This window comes from Aegilops tauschii, chromosome 2 (genome assembly GCF_002575655.3).
Source record: "Aegilops tauschii subsp. strangulata cultivar AL8/78 chromosome 2, Aet v6.0, whole genome shotgun sequence".
In the NCBI taxonomy this organism is placed as follows: domain Eukaryota; kingdom Viridiplantae; phylum Streptophyta; class Magnoliopsida; order Poales; family Poaceae; genus Aegilops; species Aegilops tauschii.
In genome coordinates, this window is record NC_053036.3 from 596,973,363 (window position 1) to 596,993,720 (window position 20,358).

Here is a 20,358-nt window from a genome sequence, read left to right on the forward strand (position 1 = left end):
GGCCCGAACATCCTTCAGTTCCACGCCCAGCTGGATATTGGCATCTTGGAAATTGTTTTTCTCCTGCCTAACCTTTTTAAGCACGCACTCACCAGCCTTTAGCTGTCGTTGGGCATGCGGCTCATTCCCTATCACGACCTCCGGATTCACTCCGGAGTCATCTGCAGAATCTATTTTTAGATTTGCATGCATGACGCATACTATGTGGCACCTGTCATTCTTTGCAATAGAGACAAGTGGTACCAGAGGGGGCCTTCTCGGACTCCTTCAGCACGGCAACTGTGGCCCGTAGCTGAGCTTTGCACTCTTCCAGCTCTTGAGACAATTGGGTATTCTTCTCTGTAAGAACCTGCACAAATAATGATCCTTAAATCAGTTGTGTCAACTGTTTCAAGTCTCAGGGGCTACTGATATATATAATTATCAGATTTTATTACCCGTATATCCTTTACATACTGGTCCGTGGCTCTGGCCAGACCATTTTGAGCAGCACAGATGTACGCATCTCCTGAGTTGAAGGCATCAAACGCCTCTTGGGAGAAACAAGCGTCAGTAAGTACGGCCCGACGACGCCTGTGATTCATAGCGCTCTCCACTTCGGAATTTGTAGCGGATAGCCTGTCCACATCCTCTGTAGGAGGAACATCTGGCGTTCGCCCCATGTTAGCTTCCGCCTCTATGTTCGGCCCTGGAGCCCGACTGGTGGAGGCGTGATCGACAACCTCTCCGGATCTAGTCCGGCGAGCGTTTTTCCTACTAGGAAACATGGACGTTATTATATTTTAAAAGATGACAACCACGGAGCGAGGTTCTGTATCATACCTCTGCGACGGCGTCTCAGTCCTGACCGCCTTCCTTTTTAGCCTACCCGGCTTCGGTGCCCCTTGTTGGCGAGTCACTACGGGTTCGGCATGGCATCCCGAGGGCCTTCCCTGTAAGACACCATATGTGTACGGTAGGTGAAGTGCAGAGAAGGGGATCCTTCTCGGAAGTTGGGACTCCGGTTTTACTTACATGCGATGCAGGGAGTAGTCCAGGATAGTCGGCTATGATGGCCACCGTGGCATCATCGCAGCTCAATTGATAGAATGTCCTGTCGATCAGCTCCACAAATATGTGCGGATCCTCTTCGAGTTCGGGATCGAGGGCCCGGTCAGGGTCCTCCGGTTGTGGAGGCGGGCTGTGGACCTCCCTTACAGCTTTTCGCAGTTCCTGCCATGAAACGGCAAGGTAAATACTTATGACGAAGAATGCGGGAAGGTTGGGAGTAAAAAGTGACAGCTCACCCAGCTTGGAGGGTTGTACATGGAGAATCCATCCCATGGCTTAATGCGGATGAACTCCTCTTCCTCACCCTTGTACAAATCGGACAAGATTTTGCTAGAGCAGCGACTGAGTCCGGTCCCTTACGACCGCAGCGGGTGGTATCATCTTCTCCGTTAAAGTGCCACATGGGATGCCCCCGATATTGAAGTGGCTGTACCCCCCGCATTATACATATTGACATAACCTCGATTATTGTCAGTCCTGATTGAGCTAACATTTTTATCCGTCCCATTAGGTAAAGGACTTCTCCGTTATCTTCCTCCTGGGGGCTCCGAGGGCGCCAGCTGCGGCGTTTCTTCAGGGGAGCATTGTCGAACTCAGGAAGACCCATCCGAATAGGATCCAGAAGGCGGACGTCCTCCATATAAAACCACTCCGAAGGTCAATCTTCGGGCGTCTTCTTCGGAGTACCGGACATATATCCGGTCCCAGCGATGCGCCATATCTCGGCTCCGCCCACTTGATATATCGACCCCTCCTGTGTACGGGGTACGAGGCAGAATAGCCTCTTCCATAGCTCGAAATGAGCTTCGCAGCCCAGAAACACCTCGCAAAGGGCGACATAGCCAGCAATGTGTAATATGGAGGTGGGAGTGAAATTATGCAGCTGGAGGCCATAGAACTCCAGGAGCCCGCGGAGGAACGGATGAATTGGAAATCCAAGCCCTCTTAATAAGTAAGGGACAAGGCATACTCGCTCCCCCATGGATGGGTTGGGAAAGCTCTCCGCTTGCTCCCCGCCATTATAGGTGGCGAGCCCGGCTCGAACGGGGACCATATACGCTGGAGGGAGAAATCCCTGGGTCTGTAACTCTACTAATTGGCTGTGCGGGACGGAACACTTCTTCCAGTTGCCGGGCTTAGGACTACGGGAGCGAGAGGAGGAGCTGCGATGGCCCGCCATGTTGGAATTGATTTTTTCCGGGCGCGCTCCGATGGATACTCGCTGTGGGAGGATGGTGTGATCTGGATCTGAGAATCCCCGTCTCTTTAATAGGCGATTTACCCACATGGCTAGGGTGGCAAATGTAAAAATGCCCCGACTTCTCGCATTCGCTCGACGCGTGGAGGACATCCATTATTAGGCGCGGAAGCCAAGGAGCGCAACATTTATGGAAGCCGGACACTACTCAAACAAGTATTCAGAATTTGGAGAAGAACCCGCCTTGCAATGCCGAAGACAATCTATGCGCCGGACTCATCGTAATTGAAGCCTGGTTCAGGGGCTACTGAGGGAGTCCTGGATTAGGGGGTCCTCGGACAGCCGGACTATATCCTTTGGCCGGACTGTTGGACTATGAAGATACAAGATTGAAGACTTCGACCCGTGTCCGGATGGGACTCTCCTTGGTGTGGAAGGCAAGCTTGGCAATACGGATATGTAGATTTCCTCCCTTGTAACCGACTCTGTGTAACCCTAGCCCCCTCCGGTGTCTATATAAGCCGGAGGGTTTAGTCCGTAGGACAACAACAATCATACCATAGGCTAGCTTCTAGGGTTTAGCCTCTACGATCTCGTGGTAGATCAACTCTGGTAATACTCATATCATCAAGATCAATCAAGCAGGAAGTAGGGTATTACCTCCATCTAGAGGGCCCGAACCTGGGTAAACATTGTGTCCCCCGCCTCCTGTTACCATCCGCCTTAGACGCACAGTTCGGGACCCCATACCCGAGATCCGCCAGTTTTGACACCGACATCCGGCTTCCCATAAATGTTGCACTCCTTGCCGTCCGCGCCTAATAATGGCTATCTTCCACGTGTCAAGCGAATGCGAGAAGCCAGGGCATTTTTACATTTGCCACCCTAGCCATGCGAGTAAATCGTCTATTAAAGAGACGGGGATTCTCAATCCAGATCACACCATCCTCCCTCAGCGAGTATCCATCGGAGTGCGCCCGGAAAAAATCCATTCCAACATGGCCGGCCATCGCAGCTCCTCCTCTCGATCCCGTAGCCCCAAGCCCGGTAATTGGAAGAAGTGTTCCGTCCACCATAGCCAATTAGTAGAGTTACAGACCCAGGGATTTCTCCCTCCAGCGTATATGGTCCCCGTTCGAGCCGGGCTCCCACCTATAATGGCGGGCAGCAAGCGGAGAGCTTTCCCAACCCATCCATGGGGGAGCGGGTATGCCTTGTCCCTTACTTATTAAGAGGGCTTGGATTCCCAATTCATCCGTTACTCCGCGGGCTCCTGGAGTTCTACGGCCTCCAGCTACATAATTTCACTCCCGGCTCCATATTACACATCGCTGGCTATGTCGCCCTTTGCGAGCTGTTTTCGGGCTGCGAAGCTCATTTCGAGCTATGGAAGAGGCTATTCTGCCTCGTACCCCGTACACAGGAGGGGTCAATATACCAAGTGGGCGGAGCCGAAATATGGCGCATCGCCGGGACCGGATACCTGTCCGGTACTCCGAAGAAGACATCCGAAGACTGGCCTTCGGAGTGGTTTTATATGGAGGACGTCCCCCTTCCGGACCCTATTCGGATGGGCCTTCCTGAGTTCGACAATGCTCCCCTGAAGAAACGCCGCAGCTGGCGCCCTCGGAGCCCTCAGGAGGAAGATAACGGGGAAGTCCTTTACCTGATGGGTCGGATACAGATGCTGGCCCAGTCAGGATTGACAGTAATCGAAGTTATTGTCAATATGTATAATGCGGGGGGTGCAGCCACTTCAATATCGGGGGCACCCCATGTGGCACTTCAACAGAGAAGACGATGCCACCCGCTGCGGCCGTAAGGGACCGGACTCAGTCACTGCTCTAGCAAAAATTCTTTCCGATTTGTACAAAGGAGAGGAAGAGGAGTTCATCCGCATCAAGCCACGGGATGGATTCTCCATGTACAACCCTCCAAGCTGGGTGAGCTGCTACTTTCTACTCCCGACCTTCCCGCATTCTTTGTCATAAATACTTACATTGCTATTTCATAGGAGGAGCTGCGAAAAGCTGTGAGGGGAGGTCCACAGCCCGCCTCCACAACACGAGGACCCTGATCGGGCCCTCGACCCCGGACTCGAAGAGGATCCGGACATATTTGTGGAGCTGATTGACAGGACGTTCTATCAATTGAGCTGCGATGATGCCATGGTGGCCATCATAGCCGATTATCCTGGACTACTCCCTGCATCGCATGTAAGTAAAACCGGAGTCCCAACTTCCGAGAAGGATCCCTTTTTCTGCACTTCACCTACCGCACACATATGGCGTCTTACAGGGAAGGCCCTCGGGACGCCATGCCGAACCCGAAGTGACTCACCAACAAGGGGCACCGAAGCCGGGTAGGCTTAAAAGGAAGGTGGTCAGGACTGAGACGCCGTCGCAGAGGTATGAAAGAGAACCCCGCTCCGTGGTGGTCGTCTTTTAAAACATAATAACGCCCATGTTTCTTAGTACAAAAAATGCTCGCCGGACTATATCCGGAGAGGTTGCCGGTCACGCCTCCACCAGTCGGGCTCCAGAGCCGGACATAAAGGCGGACGCTAACATGGGGCCAACGCCAGAGGTTCCTCCTACAAAGGATGCGGATAGGCTGGCCGCTACAAATTCCGAAGTGGAGAGCGCCATGAATCACAGGCGTCGCCGGGCCGTACTCTGTGACGCTTGTTTCTCCCAAGAGGCGTTCGATGCCTTCGACTCAGGAGACGCGTACATCCGAGCTGCTCAAAATGGTCTTGCTAGAGCCACGGACCAGTATGTAAAGGATATACAGGTAAGGAAATCTAATAATTATGTATATCAGTAGCCCCTGAGACTTGAAACAGTTGACACAACTGATTTAAGGATCATTATTTGTGCAGGTTCTTACGGAGAAGAATACCCAATTGTCTCAAGAGGTGGAAGAGTGAAAAGCCCAGCTACGGGCCGCAGTTGCCGCAATGGAGGAGTCCGAGAAGGCCCCCTCTGGTAACACTTCTCTCTATCAAAAAGAGTGACATGTACCGGTTAGTATGCGGCATGCATGCAAATCTAACAATAGATTCTGCAGATGATCCCGGGGTTAATCCGGAGGTAGTGCAAGGGGATGAGCAACATTCTCAACGACAATTCAAGGCTGGTGAGCGCGTGCTTAAGCAGGTTAGGCAGGAGAAAAATGATCTCCAAGATGCCAAGATCCAACTGAGTGTTGAACTGAAAGATGTTCGGGCACAACTTGCTGACTCCGTAAAGGAGAATAAGAGGCTTCGACGCGGCATTTTTAGTAAGTGCTTGAACGAACTTTTTATTGAGTTCGGCGAAGAAACCGGCTAACAGAGTTATATCTGTAGCTATGCTGACGGGTCCTCCCGCAGAGGAAATGCCCGGGTCTGCAGGTGATCTTCTGCCAGAGCTCTCACAACTGCACAAACAAGTTCAGCAGGTGATGCAGGGCATTGCCCAAGCCTTGTGGCCATCCGCCTCCCCGCCAGGAGGCCTGGGGGAGCTTATAGAGAAGCTCAAGGGAGCGCAGCGGCGCTTCCGATTATGGAAGATATCAGCCTGCCGACAAGGTGCGAGGGAAGCCTGGGCCATGGTGAAGACGCGATATACCAAGGCTGACCCGAAACACATGGCCGAGGTCGGACCTGTGGGGCCTGATGGGAAACAGATCCCCGTAAGTTTGGTGTATGACCAAGTAGAATTAGCCGCAAAGTATTACCAACAGGATTGTAGGCTAGACAGCCTGTTGGATGGTATAGAAGAAGAATTTAGTCAGTCTAAGTGACTGTGTACTTCAAGTGACATATATTGTCCCTAGCTGGATTGTAAATCATTTGTCATGGCGGACCGTTTCGCTTCAACCTCTGGACCCGACAATCCGAGTGTATCCGAATACCCGCTCAGTTATGAAAAAACCCGGGTACGCGTGGAAACAAGGCGTAGGGGTCATAAGTGCTTGAACAGACAAGCACCCAACTAGCTATGTTATATTACATGGATAGTAAGAAACATCTTCAAGGGAGAATAGTTCCATTAAGGGTTCCTTTCCCTAGGTACGCATGCCCTAATGTGCATGTCTGAGCTGCGAGAAGAGACGCAGGATATAAACATCTGGGGGCATGTATTACAATAAATAAGGGTCATCTTTTGTTCACCGACTGAGTATTCCCTTAAGAATGCTAGCTTTCGGCTTCACCCAGTCTGAGGTACACATCCGGCCGACCCGGCAGTAACAATCGCAGAGGTGCTCCCCTTATGCCCTAGCCGAATTAATGGGAACGTAGGGCATAAACACAAGAGCCAGGCAACCCAACTTGGCCAAAACTTAAGTCATATTGATACATATAATGGCAAAAAAAGATACATGTGGAAGAATAACACATGTGTGGGGCATAGAGCCCGGAAAATAGTTATATTAAGCTTCTGTATAAGAAGCCCCCAGGTATAATGAGCGCGGCTGGCGTGTCAAGATTGTGTAGTCAAGACACATTTTAGCCTTTTAAGGCCTTGAAGAAAAAGGGAAGAAAGAAAGAAAAAGAAGACAGATAACGGATATATAAAGAATTGATGGAGGTAAGGAGACAAACACAGAGTCCGTCACTAGGCGTAGAACCTTCGGAGTCTGGCTGCGTTCCATGGGTTTGGCTCGAGTCGATTGTCCGATGCAAGATAAGACCATTTGCTCGCTCGACTTGGCCGTTAGTTTGCGGGTGATAGACAGAAGCATAATCGAGCTTAATGCACATGTTGCTGCACCAAAGTTTTACCACGTCAGCTGTAAAGTTCGAGCCATTATCAGTGATGATGCTGTGGGGGACGCCATAACGGTGTACAACCCCAGATATGAAGTCTATCACCGGTCCGCATTCGGCCGTTTTAACTGGTTTGGCTTCTATCCATTTGGTGAATTTATCCACCATGACCAATAAGTATTTTTTCTTATGGCTTCCCCCTTTGAGGGGTCCGACCATATCAATCCCCCAGACCGCAAAGGGCCAAGTAATGGGGATTGTTTGGAGAGCGGTAGGCGGCATATGGCTTTGGTTTGTGAAAAGCTCGCAACCGACGCAACGTTGAACGAGGTCCTGTGCATCTGCTCGGGTCGTCGGCCAGTAGAAACCTGTACGGAAGGCCTTGCTTACAAGGGCCCGAGCTGCGGCGTGGTGGCCACCAAGTCCAGCATGAATTTCTGCCAAAAGTTGCCGTCCTTCCTCTTCGAAGATACACCTTTGAAGGATTCCGCTAGTGCTTTTCTTATAAAGCTCTCCCTCGTGGACCTTGTATGCTTTAGATCGCCGCACAATGCAACGTGCCTCGTTTGGGTCCTCGGGTAGTTCCTGCCTAGTTAGGTAGGCCAAGAAGGGTTCTGTCCACGGGGCGATGACAGCCATAATCACGTGGGCGGAAGGTGTTGTTTCGGTGGCAGGGCCTCCGATTACGTCAGATTGTTCGGTATCTGGTGTTGTGGCCAAGTCCGGACTGTTGTTGCCGGTCTCTCCTTCCCATACCATGGATGGCTTAAACAACCTTTCCAAGAAGATATTGGGTGGGACAGGGTCGCGCTTAGCGCCGATGCGGGTGAGGATGTCCGCTGCTTGACTGTTTTCTCGGACCACATGGTGGAATTCGAGCCCCTCGAACCGAGCTGACATTTTGAGGACGGCGTTGCCGTAAGCCGCCATTTTTGGGTCCTTGGCATCAAAGTCTCCATTTATTTGAGATATTGCGAGGTTCGAATCCCCACACACCTCTAGGCATTGAATGCCCATGGAGACTGCTATCCGGAGACCATGCAACAGGGCCTCATACTCTGCTGCATTGTTGGAGTCTGTGTATAATATTTGGAGTACGTATTGGACTGTATCTCCGGTGGGGGATGTCAGGACGACGCCTGCCCCCATACCAGCCAACATCTTTGAACCGTCAAAGTGCATGATCCAATTGGAGTATGCGCCGTACTCTTTAGGGAGTTCGGCTTCCGTCCATTCGGCGATGAAATCGGCCAGTACTTGCGACTTAATGGCTCCCCATGGTTTATATGTTATGTCTAATGGGAGGAGCTCAATATCCCATTTAGCAATTCGGCCCGTGGCACCGCGGTTATTTATTATGTCGTTGAGTGATACTTCCGAGGCCACCGTAATTGAACACTCTTGAAAGTAGTGTCGTAATTTCCGGGATGCCATGAATACCGCGTACGCTATCTTTTGATAATGTGGGTACCGTGATTTGCGTGGAGTGAGAACAGTGGATACATAGTATACCGGCTTTTGAAGTGGGAACTTATGTCCGTCCGTCTCTCGTTCGACGACGAGCACTGCGCTTACAACTTGGTGAGTTGCCGCTATATATAACAGCATTGGTTCGCCGACATTTGGCGCGGCCAAGATTGGGTTGGTGGCCAAAATGGCTTTTATTTCTTCCAATCCGGCCGTGGCCGCATCCGTCCACTCGAAGTGTTCGGTGCACTAAAGAAGGCGATAAAGGTGTAGTGCCTTTTCTCCTAATCGGGAGATAAAGCGGCTTAAGGCAGCCACGCATCCGGTTAGTTTCTGGATTTGCTTGAGGTCTGTTGGGATAGCCAACTGTGACAGAGCTCGGATTTTAGCGGGGTTTGCTTCAATTCCACTATTAGAGACGATGAAGCCTAAGAGCTTTCCGGCAGGCACGCCGAAGACGCATTTTTCCTGATTGAGCTTGATGTCGTATGTTCGGAGATTGTCGAACGTGAGCCTCAAGTCGTCTATTAAGGATTCAACATGTCTGGTTTTAATGACCACATCGTCTACGTATGCCTCCACTGTTTTGCCGACTGTGTCTCCAAGCATGTCTGAATCATGCGTTGATAGGTTGCACCGGCATTTTTGAGCCCGAAAGGCATCGCGTTGAAACAGAAGGGGCCGTATGGAGTGATAAATGCCGTTGCGGCTTGATCGGACTCCGCCATCTTGATTTGATGTTATCCGGAGTATGCGTCGAGGAAACACAATGAGTCGTGTCCTGCGGTAGCGTTGATAATTTGATCGATGCGAGGGAGGGGGAAGGGATCCTTTGGGCAAGCCTTGTTAAGGTCCTTAAAGTCGACGCATAGGCGCCAGGATTTGTCCTTCTTTGGTACCATCACCAGGTTTGCTAGCCAGTCCGGGTGTTTTATTTCTCGAATGAATCCGGCCTCCACTAACTTGGCTAGCTCCTCTCCCATGGCTTGTCGCTTAGGTTCAGAGAAACGCCAAAGAGTCTGCTTGACCGGCTTGAACCCCTTTAGAATGTTAAGGCTATGCTCGGCCAGCCTGCGTGGGATTCCTGACATGTCTGAAGGATGCCAGGCGAATATGTCCCAATTCTCGCGCAAGAACTCCCCTAGTGCGGCGTCTACTATGGGGTTTAACTGTGCCCCGATGGATGCTGTTTTTGTAGGGTCCGTTGGGTGGACTTGGAATTTGACTATTTCATCCACTGGTTTAAAAGAGGTGGACTTCGATCTTTTGTCAAGTATCACGTCGTCCATGTCTACTGTGGAGCGCAGCGCAGTTAATTCCTCGGCCGCTAGGGCTTCGGATAACGCCTCGAGGGCCAGTGTGGCTGTTTTATTTTCGGCGCGGAGTGCTATGTCCGGATCACTAGCTAGAGTGATGATTCCATTGGGCCCGGGCATTTTGAGCTTCATGTACCCGTAATGGGGTATAGCTTGGAAGATCGTGAATGCCTCCCGCCCTAGAAGGGCGTGGTATCCGCTATTGAACGGGACCACTTGGAATGTGATTTCTTCGGACCTATAGTTCTCCGGCGTGCCGAATACCACATCTAGTGTGATTTTCCCAGCAAATTATGCCTCCCGACTAGGGATGATTCCTCTGAAGGTCGTGCTGCTTTGCTCAATGCGGCTTCTGTCTATTTCCATTTTTTGAAGAGTCTCCTCATAGATGAGGTTTAATCCGCTGCCGCCGTCCATGAGCACTTTAGTAAGCCGGAAGCCGTCCACAATTGTACTAAGGACCAAAGCGGCTGGTGCTCGGGCTGTTCGGAATTTAGGTTCGTCACTGGCATTAAAGGTGATAGCCGTATCGCTCCATGGATTTATTGCTGCTACGTGGCAGACTTCGGCAAGGCTGCGGAGTGCTCGCTTACGCCTATTATTTGAGGTGAAGGTCTCGAAGACTGTCAATACTATATTGTCGTTTTCCACGGGATGGTGCTCTACGGTGTTGCTGATGAGGAGATCCTCACCGCTCTTGGCCACCTGCTGGAGTATCCAACATGCTCTAAGCCTGTGTGTTGGCACGGTATCCGCTGTACTGTGACTTTTGCATGGCCCGTTAAGCCATCCCTCCAATATGGTTCCGCGCCCTGTAGTGGGCTTTTGTTTCTTTGTAATTGGGTCGGGTAACTTACGAGCGTACACCCTTTTAGTTCGGACGGGGGGTTTTGTGAGAGCCAGAGGATCCCAAAATTTTGTTTGGGTTTTCCAGGCGCTTTCCATCGCACAGTACTTCCGTACTATGGCCGCCAAGTTAGCGAAGTGTTCTATGTCACGGCGAATTATGGCGTTGAGGATTCCCTTGTCCGTGAAATTATTGCAAAAGAATGAGATTGCGTCTTCCTCGCGACAGTCCTTAACCTTGCTCATTACAAGGAGGAATCTGGCCCAATAGTGGTGTACTGTCTCTTGGGGCTCTTGTCTAATGTGGGAAAGATTGCTTATATCTGGGTGGGTGGGTGGATTTAAGTTCGAACCCTGACCCGATCTGAGACCCAGGGGCGAAGGAGTTTCCGAGCTTGGTAGTTCGGGCTCCGGTATGTTGCTCAACAGATCTGGCCCGCTGCCTGATTCTAGGTTCAAGGTTTGGGCCATGTCCTCCCGTAGACGGGTATCCGGCTCGGAGAGCTTAGGAATCTGGACATAGGTTGTCCTCAAGATAGAGGAAGAATCGCTGCATTGCTCCTCCACCACCGCTATCTGATGGGTGACCGGCGGGGAGTTAATGTCCCTTTGCTCGGGTTTAAGCCCGATCTAATCATAGTCTGTAACGACTCCCAAGGCGGCGATGCGATCCAAGAGCTCGTTCAAGGAAGAGAGCTCCATTGGATCCAACTACTCGGCGAATTCCGAGCCGACGTGGAGGCTGTTTTCGATGACCCGAGAAGTCATTGTCGGTGCAGCGGCCGAACGGGTGGTCATGACGAAACCGCCTAGCCGGAGAGTTTGGCCTACAGCCAGGGCTCCCCCAGAGGTGATGTTGTCCTTGACAACGAGACGAGCCATCCAGCCTTACGATGACGACACAGTGGAACTCTCAATGAAAGCACCAATGTCGGTGTCAAAACCGGCGGATCTCGGGTAGGGGGTCCTGAACTATGCGTCTAAGGCGGATGGTAATAGGAGGCGGGGGACACGATGTTTACCCAGGTTCGGGCCCTCTCGATGGAGGTAATACCCTACTTCTTGCTTGATTGATCTTGATGATATGAGTATTACAAGAGTTGATCTACCATGAGATCGTAGAGGCAAAACTGTAGAAGCTAGCCTATGGTATGATTGTCGTTGTCCTACGGACTAAACTCTCCGGTTTATATAGACACCGGAGGGGGCTAGGGTTACACAGAGTCGGTTACAAGGGAGGAGATCTACATATCCGTATTGTCAAGCTTGCCTTCCACGCCAAGGAGAGTCCCATCCGGACACGGGACGAAGTCTTCAATCTTGTATCTTCATAGTCGAACAGTCCGGCTAAAGTATATAATCCGGCTGTCCGAGGACCCCCTAATCCAGGATTCCCTCACCGAACATGCTGTCTTTTTATTTATCACAACATCATTCTGAAAAGTCGCTCTTCGACCAGGACTGGATAAAAAAGGCGAAGATGATCAGGTGTTCGGCCCCCCTTCCTGAAGGCTCACCGGATCCTGTACTAGCCAGGATGCTGGAGCTCGCACCTTATCAAGCGCCATCAGGGGAAGATAGAGGGAGGAATAAACAAGCCGAAAGCGGGCCTCACACATTACTCATCCAAACCGGGGGAATTAGCGTCTCCGCGAAGGAGGATAGTCGGGGAGAAGAATCTGAAATTCCCTCCCCCCAAGGAAGGAAAAGAACCGCCTCCGAAGACTGGGGAACAAGGGTTTCCAAACGAGGGAAAAACCTTCGCCAGGGGGCCCTGCCCCGGAGGGCATCCTTACCGCACAGTGCCCGCAAGGGAATCAGCCCTCCACTGAGCTGTAAGTGAACAAGAGTACTTTGTAGTAAATATATCCTGCTTCATCTCCAAGGACAATTACCGAGACGTATGTCTTGTAGTTTGGATCGTAGCCCTTCTCGACAGAGTTCATCTTCGGGGGATCTTCTTCCGGAGATGATGGAGAGCGAATGTCTGAGTAAATGGCCACGGGTAGCCTAACCGACTCCCCCTGGCTCTTCAAGAAATTATCAGGCTATTTAAGCCTTCAAGCATACGAAGCATAGGGCCGCCTTCCCCCGGCCGGCTATCCCCAGGGCCGACTCCCAGAAGGCGACCCAGTCTCAGAAACCTTCCCCAAGAAAGCTACGAGGTGGCCGACTCCAGGAAGCCGGCTCCAAGAGGACCGACTCCCCGAAGCCGGCCATGACGAGCGCCGACTCCCCGAAGCCGGCCAAGACCGCACCGACCAAGACTGTGTCCACATAACGGCGATAAGACGGGGCGTGCCCGCAGTGCAGCCCACTACCCCCGAATCCCGAAGCAGGCATGGCCACAGGACGCCGTACGGGTCAGCCATCTCCCGTCCGGCGCGGCACTGTAGCCATGTTGACCTCGACGTCACCCACGACAAGCGCCAGTACGGCCCACGGGCCCCTTTAGCCAGAGAGATGCTCGAAGGCGGCCCGACTTCCCCTACTCGGTCAGGGGCGTAGCCGGCTCCCAAGAGCCGGCTACCTCCCTCCCTCGAAACATGTGCCTCATTAAGGAGACAAGACGAGGTAAGGCTACAGTGAGAGCCCGCAAGGCGGCTGCGCTGTAGCCATGCTTACCTCGACAAGGCCCTCGTCATCAGGGGCGAGGCAACAACAACCTGCCGCCGACAAGACCCCCTAGCCGTGGGGCCGGCCTGTCGACCAAGAGGCCGGCAGCCGGCGGGACCCACTAGTCGGCGGGCCCCAGTAGCCGGCGGAGAAGCCGGCGAACACAGACACTGACGGCTGGGACCCGCGCCCAGCCGGATTACTATTGTACCCCTGGGGGGTAGGCCTATATAAACCCCCCGGGGCACCCATGCAAAGGGTTGGTCTCATAGAATTACACACACCATATAGAGAGAAAGGGAGAGCTAGCCTTGCTCTTCTTCTCCCTTGAATCCAACAGCTCAAGGAGCATTTGTAGCTACTTGTTTTGATCTAGTGATCATGCGGAGACCCCGCAGAGCAGGACTAGGGGTGTTATCTCCACGGAGAGCCCCGAACCTGGGTAAGATTCGCCGGCGTGCATGTCTTCGCCTCATCCCGTTTCCACGCACCGGCGACGTCTTACTGGCTCCCACAATGATAAGCCACCCGTTGGCATATGTCGCACCTACCACCTGACATTTGGCGCCCACCGTGGGGCCAGGTGCACCGTCGTCCGGAGACCTGTTCTGGACGGGAACCCATTTTCTCCCCCGCGAGCGCAGCCAGCCTGCTACGCCCGACGGCGTTTGCCCCGACGCGCTGCAAGGCGTCGATGACGCCTGCACAGCGAGCTGCCTCGCCGATCTGCTCGGCGAGACTCGCATCTCCGACGAGCCCGCGTCCGACGCGGGCACGGACTACTCCGAGGTTCGCCTCGTCAGCCTCCTCGACCAACTTCACGTCTCCAGTGAGCCTGCTGTAGACTTGGAGTCGGTCAGCTCCACCGACCCGATGCTTGTCGACTCCGACACGGCATCGCTCGACGCCTACCCCTCCGACGTGGTAGTCTTCGACGACCCTCTCCCTCAAGCTGAGAGCGGCAGCAGCGCTGTCACCGAAGTGCTGGTCATCAACCACGTCGCCAACTCGGGCGAGAACGCCCACGGCGCCCTGCAAGCGGCGATGCACGACTTATCCGTCCCCATCCCGGCCGACGCCGACGCTGAGACCCTGGAGGCACGCCGCCTCGCCCTCATCGCGGAAGGCCAGAAGATAGCCTCCATAAAACGCCTCACCGAGGCTCACCAGCGCGAAGTCGACCGCGCCGCCTTTGGCACGCCGCCTCCTGGCGGGCCGAGCCGAGTCGGCCTCGTCCAGAAGCGCGGCGCAGCCATCGCCAGCATGCTGTGGGCAGACCGCCCCGTTTACGCCACCCCGCTCGAGAATCTGCGAGCCGCTCAGGCGGCCGCTGAAGAGCTAAATGGGCTGGGAGCCGATGAGCTCCCCTACATGACAAGGCGAATCCAGCAGCTGATCGACGCGGCCGCAGAACGGCACGAAGCCGGCGCCCGCGCTGAGAGTCCTCCCCCGCGCCGAGAGCACGCCGCGACATCCCGGTCGCCAACTACGAGCGGCGCCCGCGCGAGGAAGGACAAGGAGCCGGCTGCTAGCCGCAGCCGGACTCGGATCACCATCGAGCGCGACGCGGAATGCCGCCCTCGAGCAGTGGAGCGCCAAGGAAATCCGCCTCCTCCCCCGCCTCGAGGGGAGAGATATCCCACCCCGCCGCCTGTCACGCATCCGACTCTGGGTGGCCGGCTAGGCCACCGTGAAGGAGTCGGCGAGAACGGCGCCCGCCACCGGATCGACCGCCTGGCTCGATCCCTGGTGCTAGAAGAAGAAGACGATGTCGGTCCGCCATGCTTTGGCCCCCGCATCCGCGACGAGCCCTTCCCCAAAGGGTTCTCGCTCCCGAGAGACACGCCCAAGTACAATAGCTCTGTGAAGCCGGAAGATTGGCTCATCGACTACTCTACGGCTGTCAGCATAGCCAACGGCAATGGGCGCGTAGCCGTGAAGTACATCCCCCTCATGTTACAAGGCACGGCGCGTACCTGGCTCAACAGCCTCAAGCCCTACAGCATTAACAGCTGGCTGGACTTCACGAAAGTCTTCGTCCGCAACTTCACCAGCACGTACAAGCGGCCTCCCAAGCCTCGCCAGCTCTCCCTATGCGTCCAAGGGCCCAACGAGTCGACCCGCGACTACCTCACGCGGTGGGCCGAGCTCCGCAACTCCTGCGAGGGGGTGCACGAGGTTCAGGCCATCGAGTACTTCACCGCCGGGTGCCGAGAGGGCACCCTCCTCAAGCACCGACTCCTCTGCGACGAGCCGGCTACCCTCGACGAACTGCTGATCATCGCGGATAAGTACGCCACGGCCGACTCCTCGATGAAGATCGAGCTTCGAGTGGACGCCTCTGGGAAGGTGATCGCTCCGGCTCCCAAGACGCCGGTTGGCGACTCCAATCGGCGCCCCTACCAGAACGATCACTAGCGCAAGGCCCCTATGCCGCCTTCCGCCAGCCGGCAAGTGGCCACAGTTGAAGATGAGCAGCCCGAAGAGCGGCCCGCTCCCAAGAAGAAGGGCGGCAGGCCGGCTTGGCAGCCAGCTTTCTCCTACGAGCAGACTCTCGATGCCCCCTGCAAGTTCCACAACGGGGCAAAGCCGTCGAACCACACGACCCGAAAGTGCCACTGCCTCACACGGATCTCCAAGGGCGAGGGGCTGGTGCCGCCTCCGCCTCCCGGCCCGCCGCCTCCAGCCCCCCAGCAGCCGGCGGCTCGACCAGCAGTCGGAGCCATTCAAGATGAGTCCCCTGAAGAGCACGCTGCCTACGTCGTCTTCACCAGCCAAGTTGAAGACAAGCGCAGTCGGCGCCGATAGCACCAAGAGGACAACGCAGTCGCCTCCAGCAACCCCGAGTTCATGCACTGGTCCGAGAAGCCCATCAACTGGAGCCAGGCCGACCACCCAGAGGTGATGCCGTCCCCTGGCTCATATGCATTAGTATTGGATGTCACCCTCGCGACAGAGAGGCGAGCTGCCCGATTCTCCCGCGTTCTGATTGATGGCGGAAGCAGTATCAACATACTGTACCGCGATGCCATGGAGAAGCTGAACATCGAAGCAAAGCAGCTTATGCCAAGCCGGACCGTGTTCCATGGCATCGTACCCGGCCTGTCCTGTTCCCCGATCGGCAAGATCAAGATGGATGTTCTCTTCGGAGACAAGGATCACTTTCGCCGAGAGGCGATCTTGTTCAAGGTAGTGCATCTAGAGAGCCCTTACCATGCCTTGCTTGGCCGACCTGCTCTGGCCAAGTTCATGGTTGTGCCCCACTACGCCTACCTGAAGATGAAGATGCCCAGCTCGAAGGGGATCATCACTGTAGCCGGCGACTACAAGAAGTCCATCGAGTGCGCTGCAGCCAGCAGTCGGCTGGCCGAGTCCCTCGTAGTAGCGGAAGAGAAGAAGATGCTGGAGCGAGTTGTGGCCATGGCCGGCAAGTAGCCGGCCTTGTCCCCCAACCCCAAAGATTATGATGCGCAGGGCTCCTTCCAGCCGGCCAAGGAGACGAAGAAGATACCTCTGGACCCGGAGAACCCGGAAAGGTTTGCTGTCATTGGGGCAAACCTGGATAGTAAATAGGAAGGCGAGCTCGTCGACTTCCTCCGTGAGAATCGAGACATCTTTGCATGGTCCCCAAAGGACATGCCAGGTGTCCCGAAGGATTTCGCCGAGCACAAATTACACGTCCGAGCCGACGCGAACCTGGTCCAGCAGCCCCTCCGCCGACTGTCAGAAGGGAAGCGAAGAATCGTAGGAGAAGAGATAGCCCGGCTCCTCGCCGCTGGCTTTATTATGGAAGTATTTTTCCTAGAGTGGCTTGCCAACCCAGTCTTGGTGTTGAAGAAGAACAACAAGTGGCGTATGTGTATAGACTACACCAGCCTTAACAAGGCTTGCCCCAAAGATCTGTTTGCTTTACCACAGATTGACTTGGTGATAGACTCCACGGCCGGATGCGAGCTGTTGAGTTTCTTGGATGCCTACTCAGGGTACCATCAGATCAAGTTGGACCCAGCAGACCGCCTGAAGACTACCTTCATCACACCATTCGGAGCTTTCTATTACCTGACTATGACATTCGGCTTAAGGAATGCTGGTGCCACTTTTCAGCGTTGCATGCAGAAATGCCTCCTCAAGCAACTCGGCAGAAATGCCCATGTCTACGTAGACGATATTGTGGTGAAGACAGAGAAGCGCGGCACCCTGCTGGAGGACCTCAAAGAAACATTTGCCAACTTGCGCCGATTCCAGATCAAGCTCAACCCCGAGAAGTGCGTGTTCGGAGTACCAGCCATCCAGCTGCTAGGCTTTCTGGTCTCCGAACACGGCATTGAGTGCAACCCTGTGAAGATCAAGGCCATTGAGAGGATGGAGATTCCCACCTAGTTGCGGGACGTGCAGAAGTTCACTGGGTGCCTGGCCTCCTTAAACCGCTTTATCAGCCGGCTAGGAGAGAAGGCCCTCCCCCTGTACCGACTCATGAAGAAATCCACTCATTTCGAGTGGAATGACCAAGCCGACCAAGCCTTCCATGAGTTGAAGAAGATGCTGACTACTCCACCTATCCTGGCGGCGCCGACTGAGAAGGAGCCCATGCTCCTCTACATTGTCGCGACTAGCCGAGTGGTCAGTATAGTTGTCGTGGTCCAACGCCCGGAAGAAGGCCGAGCCCAGCTAGTCCAGAGACTGGTGTATTATCTAAGCGAAGTACTATCCAGCTCAAAGCAAAACTACCCGCACTACCAGAAGATGTGCTATGGGGTGTACTTCGCCGCCAAGAAGCTGAAGCCCTACTTCCAAGAGCATCCCATCACGGTCGTGTGCACCGCCCCGCTCGCCGAGATCATAGGCAGCCGGGATGCATCCGGCCGGGTGGCTAAATGGGCCATTGCGCTGGCACCTTACACCATCTTTTACCAGCCCCGCACCGCCATCAAGTCCCAAGCATTGGCCGACTTCCTCGTCGACTGGGCCGAGACCCAGTACCTACCGCCGGCTCCCGACTCTACCCATTGGCGGATGCACTTCGACGGGTCCAAGATGCGCACCGGCTTGGGAGCCGGCATCGTCCTCACCTCTCCCAAAGGCGACAGACTTAGATACACGCTGCAAATCCACTTCGCCGCCTCCAACAACGTGGCCGAGTACGAGGCACTCATACACGGGCTCCGGCTAGCCAAAGAGCTTGGCATACGCCGGATCCTGTGCTATGGCGACTCAGACTTGGTGGTCCAGCAGTCATCTGGCGACTGGGACGCCAAGGATGCAAACATGGCGAGCTATCGATTCCTCGTCCAGCAGATCAGTGGGTACTTCGAAGGGTGCGAGTTCCTTCACGTACCACGGGCCGACAACGACCAAGCAGATGCCCTGGCGTGGATCGGCTCCACCCGACAGGCTATACCGACCGATGTCTCTCTCCAGCACCTCCTCAAGCCGTCCATCAAGCCGCCTCCAAAGTCGGACTCTATCTTCGTGCCGCCTGCCCCTGATGCAGCCGGATCCGACTGGAGGAACCCAGCAGCCGGCTCGAGGACTTCAGAACCTGGCCCGGGGACTGCAGCAGTCGGCCCGGGGACTGCAGCAACACAAGAAGCGGTGGCCGACTCCAACCCTCCACCACCCAACCCACCCACCCGAGTCACGGTGGCCGTATTGACAGTAGAAGAAGTCATAGCTCCATCATGGGCCCAGCCCATCCTCAAGTTTCTAGTCAACAGAGAGCTGCCGGCTGATGAGATCTTGGGATGACTAGTGCAACGTCGAGCCGGAGCATATGCAATAATAAATAGAGAGCTTGTCAAGCGCAGCGTCACTGGAGTCTTCCAGCGCTGCGTCGAGCCAGAGAAAGGAGTGGCAATCCTCAAGGATATCCATCAAGGCGAATGCGGCCACCACGCAGCCTCAAGATCACTTGTGGCCAAAGCTTTCCGCCACGGTTTCTTTTGGCCGACTGCTTTGGAAGATGCCAAAGAGATAGTCAAGAGTTGCAAAGGATGCCAAGTCTTCAGTTCCAAGCAACACCTGCCGGCTTCTGCACTCAAGACCATCCCCTCACTTGGCCCTTTGCCGTCTGGGGGCTGGACATGGTGGGCCCATTCAAGATAGCCCGCGGCGGCTTGACACATCTGCTTGTCGCCGTGGACAAATTTACCAAGTGGATCGAAGCAAAGCCGATCAAGAAGCTGAACGGGCCGACTGCCGTGACATTCATTGCCGATATCACTACTCGGTACGGCGTGCCGCACAGCATCATCACCGACAATGGCACAAACTTTGCCAAAGGAGCACTGGCACGTTTCTGCGCGACGCAGGGTATCCGACTGGACTTAGCGTCCATTGCCCACCCGCAGTCAAACGGCCAGGTCGAGCGAGCAAACGGACTCATTCTCTCCGGCATCAAGCCCCGACTGGTCGTACCACTGGAGCGATCGGCCGGCTGCTGGCTCGATGAGCTGCCGGCTGTCCTCTGGAGTCTGCGTACTACCCCTAACAAGTCAACCGGCTTCACTCCGTTCTTCCTTGTATATGGTGCCGAGGCTGTCATCCCAACCGACATCGAGTTCGACTCGCCTCGGGTCACCATGTACATGGAGGCGGAGGCCAAGGAAGCGCGAGAAGATGGCGTCGACCTGCTGGAAGAAGGCCGGCTGTTAGCACTCAGCCGGTCCGCCATCTACCAGCAGGGGTTGCGCCGTTACCACAACCGCAAGGTCAAACCAAGATCTTTCCAGGAGGGCGACCTTGTGCTTCGGCTGATCCAGCGAACAGCTGGCCAGCACAAGCTCTCGGCCCCTTGGGAAGGCCCTTTCATCATCAGCAAGGCACTAGGCAACGACTCCTACTACCTGATCGACGCGCAAAAACCAAGAGCACGCAAGAGGGATGATTCCGGCAAGGAGTCGGAGCGACCATGGAACGCGAACCTCCTGAGAAGATTTTACAGTTGAAAGCAGTATGTATCATGCTACCCTTTTGTATTAAGTACGAAACAACAGGCCCCCCGAGGAGCACTCGGGGACTGCCTTCCTTTATCTATGAATGATGAATGTCATATTCATGAATGTATTATTACATTTCATTTTCTGTCTGGCACCGGGTTCAACTAGTCGGCCCGG